The sequence below is a fragment of the Tachyglossus aculeatus genome, chromosome 18 (assembly GCF_015852505.1).
Source record: "Tachyglossus aculeatus isolate mTacAcu1 chromosome 18, mTacAcu1.pri, whole genome shotgun sequence".
Lineage (NCBI taxonomy): Eukaryota > Metazoa > Chordata > Mammalia > Monotremata > Tachyglossidae > Tachyglossus > Tachyglossus aculeatus.
Genome location: NC_052083.1, coordinates 12,734,425 through 12,741,342, shown reverse-complemented (window position 1 = coordinate 12,741,342; position 6,918 = coordinate 12,734,425). Strand labels below are relative to the sequence as shown.

Genomic DNA, 6,918 nt, shown 5'->3' with positions numbered 1-6,918 from the left:
ACGATTGATTGATTGATTGAAGACCTTCTAGTTAAAGTGTCTAAAACTTGCTAGAAAAACAACAATGGAACACATTCACTTCCTGGAGCCGGGCAGCATCTGGCCAGTACAGTTCTTTCTAAGCAGTTTTTCAGAATTATTTGAACAACTCAGCCTGCGGCCCTGTAGTTGCCTATTCAACATTTTATCCACACCACTGCCCAATATCAGAGACTAGAGAAAATGGTGTTGCCTTCACCTAAGTCCAGTTCCAACGACACTGCTGTCACTGTCCAGAATCTTTATAGATCGATCGCATTCCCGGAGTTCCGGTATCTGCGCATGATGGTCCTTTTTGGTAGCAATGAATCAATCCATTGATCCCTTTATTTACTGAGTGCTTACCATGTGCAGAGCACTGTACTAAGCACTTGGGAGAGTAAAATATAATAGGCACAATCGCTGACCACAATAAGAAGCAGAGAAGCAGTGTGGCCTAGTGAAAGGAGCAAGGACCTGAGAGTCCAAAGGACTTGGGTTCTAATCCTGGCTCCTCCACTTGTCTGTTGTGTGACCTTGGGCAAGTCACTTAATTTCTCTGTGCCTCAGTTACCTCACAGGTAAAATGGGGATTAAGACTGCGAGCCCTTTATGGGAAAGAAACTGTGCCCAACCGGATTAACTTGTATGTACCCCAGAACTTAGTACAGTGCCTGGCAAATAGTAAGCACTTAAATACCCTAAAAAAAAGAGCTTAAAAGCCAGTCAATCAAGCACTTGAGAGAACAATACAATAGAGTTGGTAGCAATGTTAACCTTCCACAAGGAGCTTAGAGTCCAGAGGGGGAAAGAAGCATTAAAATAAATAATAGATATGTATATAAGCATTGTGGGGCTGAGGGTGGGGTGAATATCAAATGCTTAAAGGGTACAGATCCAAGTACATAGGAGAGGGAGTAGAGGAAATAATAATAATAATAATAATGGCATTTATTAAGCACTTACTATGTGCAAAGCACTGTTCTAAGCACTGGGGAGGTTACAAGGTAATCAGGTTGTCCCACGGGGGGCTCACAGTCTTGATCCCCATTTTTTACAGATAAGGTAACTGAGGCCCAGAGAAGTTAAGCAACGTGGCCAAAGTCACACAATTGACAATTGGCAGGGCTGGGATTTGAACCCATGACCTCTGACTCCAAAGCCCGGACTCTTTCCACTGAGCCATGCTGCTTCCTAAATGAGGAAATGAGGGCTTAGTCAGGGAAGGCCTCTTGGACAAGATGTGATTTTAGTAAGGCTTTGAAGGTGGAGAGAGTGGAGGCCTGTTGTATATGAAGAGGAGGGAATTCCAGGCCAGGGGAGGATGTGAACAAGGCATTGGTGGGGAGGCAGATGAAACTGAGGTAAAGTGAGTAGGTTGGCTTTAGAGGAGTGAAGTGTGTGGGTTGGGTTATAATAAGAGATCAGTGAGGTTAGATTCGGGGGGAGAGCTGATTGAGTACCTTTAAACCCTATGGAAAGGGTTTCTGTTTGATGCGGGGATGTATAGGTAGCTAGTAGATGTTTTTGAGGAGTGGGGAGATGTGGACTGAACAGTTTTTCAGATAAATGATTTGGGCAGCAGAGAGAACTATGGACTGGAGAGGGAAGAGGCAGGAGGCAGGGAGGTTAGCAAGGAGGCTGATGCAATTGTCAAGGCAGGATGTGATAAGAGCTTGGATTAGCATGGTAGCAGTCTGCCTGGAGAGGAAGGGACAGATTCTGGAGATGTCATGAAGGTAGAACCAACAGGATTTGGTGACAGAGTGAATATATCTGGGTTGAATGAAAGAGATGAGCTGAGGATGATACCAAAGTTACAGACTTGTGAGACAGGAAGGATGGTGGCATTGTCTACTATGATGGGAAAGGGAAGGGGAAGACAGAGTTTGGATGGGAAAATGAGTTGTGTTTTAAACATCTTAAATCAGAGGTGTTGGCGGAACATCCAGATAGAGCTGCCCTGAAGGCAGGAGGAAATTTGCAACTTCAGAGAAACAGAGGACAGGGCTGGAAAGATAGATTTGGGAACTGAACATTTATAGAGAGACTGCTTAGTGGGGGTGTGAGTACATAAGAGCAGTTGGTGCACAAGTCCTCAGCTGATGGTTGGGAAAATATAACCAGAAGAAAAGAAAAATTAATCAGGACAGGCCTCCAAGCTCTGTGGGAAGCAAAGTCAAAGACATAATTCCTGCCCTAAGAAGTTTAGCGACTAAATGGGAAAACACAACATAAATAAAAATAGATAAAAATGCAAATGGCATAAATATATGAACACAGCCATAAATAGCTAGAGATATACAGAGATAAGTATGAATAGAATTAGGTTCAAGAAGAACAGCTAAGTGCCTCCTTTCAATTAGAGCACAGAGGTAAGCTGCCCAAACAGGAGATGGGAAATGATAACATCAGTGGAGGGCTAATTCGTGTTTACCTTTCTACAGTTTGAGAGGGATAAGAAGGTGAAGAGAGTCCAGAGATCAAAAATCAAAAGGTTAAAGAGAATAGGAAAGTTGAAGGTGACGTGTAACAAGTCGGATGGTATTAAGTTGTTTTCTGTCTTCCAGAAGACATAATAAATGACAATGAAATTAACTTGCAGCAAAGTAGATTTGAAGTAGATAAAAGGAAATGTAAGTTTTTAACACTGTCAGAGGTAACCATCCGAGTTTGTGGAATTTATTTTTGCATGAAGTTCATACGAAGTCTCTGAAGAGGCCTTAAGTACTTTTCTCTATTCCTCGGAAAGCACTGAGAAATATTTATTTATTGGCAAAATGTCCCTTTCCTTAGAAAAGAGAGCCACGGTATGAAAGTTAATGGTTGGGCCATATCTTGTCAGATGACAAATCATCAAAAATCAAACCATTAACATTCAAGCAGAGACAAGTGTTTATGGAGACAGCCTGACCTAACGGAAACAGCATGGAACTTGGAGTGATGTGACTCTAATTCTAGTTCCGACTCCACTACTTGCCTGCTGTGTGACCTTGGGCATGCCACTTACCTTCTCTGTGCTTGTTCCTCCATCTGTAAAATGGGGCAAAATAACTGTTCTCTTTCTCCTCCTTGAACTGTATATCCACTGTGCTCTAGACTATAAGTTCATGCTCTAGACTGTCTCCTCACAATCTCCTCATGTTTTGTTTTGTTTTGTTTGTTTGTTTTGTTTTATTGTCTGTCTCCCCCTTCTAGACTGTGAGCCCGTTGTTGGGTAGGGACCATCTCTATATGTTGCCAACTTGTACTTCCCAAGCACTTAGTACGGTGCTCTGCACACAGTAAGCACTTAATAAATACGAATGAGTGAATGAATAGTGTAGCAGGAGCGCTAAGATACTGGAATTCTTTATCATGGGTAGACAGGGGGAACTTTGTTCGGGACACCGCTATTTGGAAATTTTAATCCTTGGATAGAGATAACCTGGTTAGAGATGGGGCGGGGGGGGGTGTCTGGGAGAGGATTAAGGACGGCTAAAATAAATCGTGAGGTTTATTTGCTCACATGTAGTGGGTGTTGCTTAGGATTCCATTTATTTAATGCTTGGGATAATAATAATAATAATAATTTTGGTATTTGTTAAGTGCTTACTATGTGCAAAGCACTGTTCTAAGTACTGGGGAGGATACAAGGTGCTCAGGTTGTCCCATGAGGGGCTCACTATCTTAATCCCCATTTTACAGATGAGGTAACTGAGGCACAGAGAAGTTAAGTGACTTGCCCAAAGTCACACAGCTGACAAGCAGCGGAGCTGGGATTTGAACCCATGACCTCTGACTCCAAAGCCCAGGCTCTTTCCACTGCCAATGGATCATCATCAATCGTATTTATTGAGCGCTTACTATGTGCAGAGCACTGTACTAAGCACTTGGGAAGTACAAATTGGCAACATATAGAGACAGTCCCTACCCAACAGTGGGCTCACAGTACCTATAAGGGGGAAAATGGATAATTTTATCTTTATCAATGGATAAAGATATGAATAATTTGAAGCACCATCAGAAGAAAGCCCATTTCCTAGGGATGCATCTAAGTGTATGTGTACTAATGCCCAGTGATGCGTAATGTTTGATAAAGGTGGGACATGCATCCAACATGCTAAAGGTAAGGTGGTAAGGACCTGTGAATGTAAATTCCAAGTTGTAATATAGTGAAGTGGAATGACAGCCATTGTGAAGTCAGAGGTTGCTTGTTTTCTTTGCTGAATGGTTCCAGAAAGCCTGACTCTGTGTCAGTGTCACCCTAAAGAGCCAATTAATCTGTCTATTGCTGTTGAGGTGGTCACTGGGAGTGCACCACACAGCTAAACCAAAATTAGACTGAAAACACAAACTATGTACCATCCTGAGTCCAACTACCCAGATGGGACTCTGGGAGTCATTGGATTTAGCCAGTGTCTTCCTGTGAGGATTGCACTCAGGAACTGGATTGTCTAAAACAACCACTGAGGTGTCAAACTCAAGCCAGGCCTCCTTTGGATCATTCGCATTCGCTCTCTAAATTGGTCCCATTGCACTGTGGAGATGAATTCCATTAGCCCAGATGTAACTAGAAGGCATCACTTTCAAATGCCACTCTGACATAAGTAGAAGATATAGCTAACATTAACTTGAACATTTGGAACAAGGCACAAGTCCTATTACGACAAATTCAGAGGGCTTAAGATACTACAGTAATTGGGTAAAACATTCTGATCCCCTAAGATCCAGAGAGATAAAGCATTCAATACCAGGAACCTGATATTCATCGCATGTACTGGATAGGGAAGGTCGAATGAGAAAATACAGACAATCCTGTGCATGGAGAAAATAGCTTAAGCTTTTTTTTTTCCTTTATCTTTCTCTCTACCTTTTCTTTTCATCAGTTCTTCTATTAGAGGAAGCATAGAGACTGGAATAGAGCTGAGTTTCAGCTGACGGTGTTCTTTGCTTAGTGCTCTACTTCAGAAAGGATGCATAAGGGAAGGCTATTGACCATTTTACTAAACAAATTTGACAACCACAAAATGAACAGACCAAGGAGAATGAGACGAAGAACTGGAAGAAATCATCAAAGATTTTCATCATCAAGATGCAATTCCATGTTTTCTTTGAATTCTGAAACTGAGACAGCATTTTATCCAGTGGTGCCCAAATGGACAAAGCACAAATCCAGAGAGGATGCTCACTTCGGATCTCTTCCTCCTGACTTTTTTCACAAATCAATCAATAATATTTATTGAGCACTGACTGCAGAGCACTAGGCTAAGCACTTGAGAGAGTACAGTAGTGTAGAGTGTTTAGCGTAGAGTCCTCTAGACAGTGAGCTTGTGTGGTCAGGGAACAGATGTACCAACTCTGTTGTATTGTACTCACTCAAGTGCTTAGAGCAGTGCTCTGCACACAGTAAGCACTCAATAAATTTGATCGATTGATTGATTGAGTAGACTCAATCCCTTCCCTCAAGGAGCTAAGAGTCTAGTGGAGGAGACAAATGTTAAAATAAATCATTCATTCAACCGTATTTATTGAACACTTACTGTGTGCAGAGCACTGTATTAAGCGCCTGTAGTACACCCAGGTAGGAGAAGCAACTGAGTATAAGCATATGGATATGGACATAAATGCTGTGGGAATAGAAATTGTGTGAGTGCCTAAGATCTCAGTGAGTACAGATACAAGTGCCTCGGTGACACAGTAGGGAAGGAGAATAGGATGGGTTGTCGCCTTATGCTGTCGAGTCGTGTCTGACCCATAGCGACGCCATAGACGCATCTCTCCCAGAACTCCCCGCTCTCCATCTGCAATCGTTCTGGTAGCGTATCCATAGAGTTTTCTCGGTAAAAACTTGGAAGTGGTTTACCACTGCCTACTCCGTGCGGTAAACGAGTCTCTCCCCTCGACTCTCTCCCATGCTGCTGCTGCCCAGCACAGGTGGGTTTTGACTTGTAACAGGGAGCTTTCCACTTGCTAGCCACTGCTCAAGCTAGGAATGGAATGTGTAGGCCTCTGCTTGATTCTCCCTCCTGTAGTCGTGACTGGTAGAATACTGGAAACTCTCCAGGCATGACCCTGAGAGGGGAATAGGAGGGGAGGAATGAGATATTAGTTGGGAAATGCTTCCTGGAGATATGATTTTTAGTAGGGAACAGTCATAGTTGATGTAGGAATGATGGCTTTTATCTCTCACTCTCTCAATTTCATTCTACTTACCTTCTTGATTCATTGTCAAGGTAGTATTAGTCTTTTAAATGTGCTCAGTTTGCGGCTTAAACAAAAATCTTCAAAAGTATGAAATAAGGGGGGAATGACTTTTGCAAAATAAAATACCTAACCCAATGGATAAAGATATGACTAATTTGAAGCACCATCAGAAGAAAGCCCATTTCCTAGGGGAGGGAAAATTGTGTTTGGTTAAAAGAATAGTAACCTTGTTCTGGAAAAAAAAAAATTTTCCTCACTCCTTATTCAAGTTTTCAACAAGATGTTGGCCTGGTTTCTAGAAGCCTTGGTTCCAGCTTCAGGTTTGGGATGTCTCCAGAGAGACAATTGGCTAGGTTGTCTGTGTGGAAGAGCCAGCCCTGGTGCTCTTTCTCCTTTGGTTGTTCTCGGGGTAAATTGCTTCCTGGTGCTAACGGGCCTTTCGTGCAGATGACGTATGTTAGAAGTTTCCAAATAGTCAAAATTCCAAAGGTTAATGAGACAGCTCATCCATATTTCATGATTTCAGTATGCCCTACAGTGCCCTTGGAGCCCACAGGGTAACCATGTGAATCAATGTACAGTAATAATCTGGAAAAGTGCCAGACTAGAGGACCCCATAAATAATCCATGGATTTTTACTGTATTTAAGGGAAACCCAATGAATTAATAAAGATCACTGTGGACCAGTGTTTCAAAAGGTTTTTTTTCCAGTTG

The 6,918-nt window shown here is 42.4% G+C and overlaps 1 non-coding gene across 1 annotated transcript; it reads right to left on the bottom strand.

Annotated features, from left to right (window-relative positions):
• Window positions 1–5,944: 5,944 nt before the first annotated feature.
• LOC119940487 lies at window positions 5,945–6,082 on the bottom strand. The gene has a single exon (XR_005454965.1). It is a non-coding gene; the product is annotated as a small nucleolar RNA SNORA7 (small nucleolar RNA).
• Window positions 6,083–6,918: the final 836 nt, after the last annotated feature.